Here is a 1,653-nt window from a genome sequence, read left to right as displayed (position 1 = left end):
ACTAAAGGCCCTGCTTTGGGTTCTCAACATCTTCAGCAATCCTGTATGCCATCAGGACAGAAGTCACTGTTCCTCTGGCCCCTCGGCACCCTGCACAAGCTCTATTGTGTAATGATGTGAGTGCTTTGTGTCTGCAGAAACAAAGACAGAATTTGACAACAGAAAGAGTCCAGGTACAGGTCATAAATAACTTAAATTTTAACAACGACAGCAGCCCCTTGGGCCCAAATGCAAGTCGTTATCTCCCAAATCACAGGACATAAAAATCATGGCAAGGGTGCTCACTTCAGCATCACATATGCTAAAATTGGAATGATACATGGAGGAGTAGCATGGCCCCTGTGCAAGGATGGCATGTGAATTTGTGAAGCATTACATATTAAAAAAAATACGGGGGAGAGACTGGAAAGTTGACTCAGGTGTTATGAGTGTATACTGTTCTTCTAAAGGACCAAGGTTCTGCTCCCAGCACGCACAGTGTCTTCACAACCACCTGTAACTCAAGCTTCAGAGAATCTGATGCCCTCTTCTGACCTTCTTTAGCATTACACCCATAAGCACATATGGGGAAGGACATAATTTAAAATAATAAAAATAAATCTCTCTTGTTTTTAAGTCATGGTGAGACTCAAACTCCAGTCCAATGGATCCCATGGTTCATGTAGTTTCTGACCAAGATTCCTTGCTGGGGACAAAGTAGGAATCAAAGACCAGAATAGAACACACAGTTCCAATTCCATCCTCTTCAAAGGTGTCAACAAAGAGATGGAGATTTTGTTTTTGATTTGCAGTCTCCGTCAGCAAAGCTGGGAGGACCTAAGTTTGGATCCCCAGGACCCGTGATGGCAAGATGGGAGGCAGATACAGCTGAACCATCAGAAACTCAAGAGCCAGCTAGCCTTCCCTATGCAGTGTAGCTGTTGGCCTGTGAAAGACTCTTTCTCAAGAAAAATAAGTAGATGCTTAAGACATCACACCTGTGGTTGTCCTCTGACCTCCACGTGCATGCTGTTCAGGCACACACACACACACACACAAACACAAACGCAATACTCCCACATGATGACACTCAGGGAGACAGGTGCACTGAAGACATGTTTTTAAAGACTTCATTACCAGTAATGCTGCCACCATGTCCCCAGATCAGACACCTGCCCTGAGAGGAGTCAAAGTTGGCAAAGTCTCAAGCTTTGAACATGACAGGGAGCAGAGGAGTTTGCAGAGCCGAATGGATGCTGAGGACCACCCCTTTCCCCACCGGCAACACCGGGACCTCCCAGCACCCCAGGACCCAGGACTCTTACCTAAAAGGAAAACCTCTCCCCGTGTAAATGCTCCCACACGTAAGGAAACAGTGTCTGCCTCATCAGCATGACCTCAGGTGGAGTGGCATCTAGTGTCGCATGTTCTATTATGGCAGCTGCCATTCCCAAGTCCTGTGCATGTCTGCCCACCTTGGAGTCCATAGAGTACCATCTAATTATGCTTAACCTAAGGATATTCTTGTGTCTGTATGAAGAATATGGCAAGGTGAGAAGGCAGAAGAACCAGTTGTCTGGCTCTGGTGAAAGTGGATAGGTCCATGGCACAGAAGGAAAAGGTTCGGGTCATTCACAGATAAGCCAGATATGAAGCATGGGAGAAAGAGCGGTC

The 1,653-nt window shown here is 46.3% G+C and overlaps 1 non-coding gene across 1 annotated transcript; it reads left to right on the top strand.

Moving 5' to 3' along the window:
* Positions 1-277: 277 nt before the first annotated feature.
* On the top strand, positions 278-384 carry LOC142851518 (U6 spliceosomal RNA). Its single transcript, XR_012910830.1, has one exon. It is a non-coding gene; the product is annotated as a U6 spliceosomal RNA (small nuclear RNA).
* The last annotated feature ends 1,269 nt before the right edge of the window (positions 385-1,653 follow it).

Source organism: Microtus pennsylvanicus, chromosome 5 (genome assembly GCF_037038515.1).
Source record: "Microtus pennsylvanicus isolate mMicPen1 chromosome 5, mMicPen1.hap1, whole genome shotgun sequence".
NCBI classification, from domain to species: Eukaryota; Metazoa; Chordata; class Mammalia; order Rodentia; family Cricetidae; genus Microtus; species Microtus pennsylvanicus.
The sequence above is the reverse complement of the archived record's forward strand: the minus strand, read 5'-3'. Positions and strand labels throughout refer to the sequence as shown.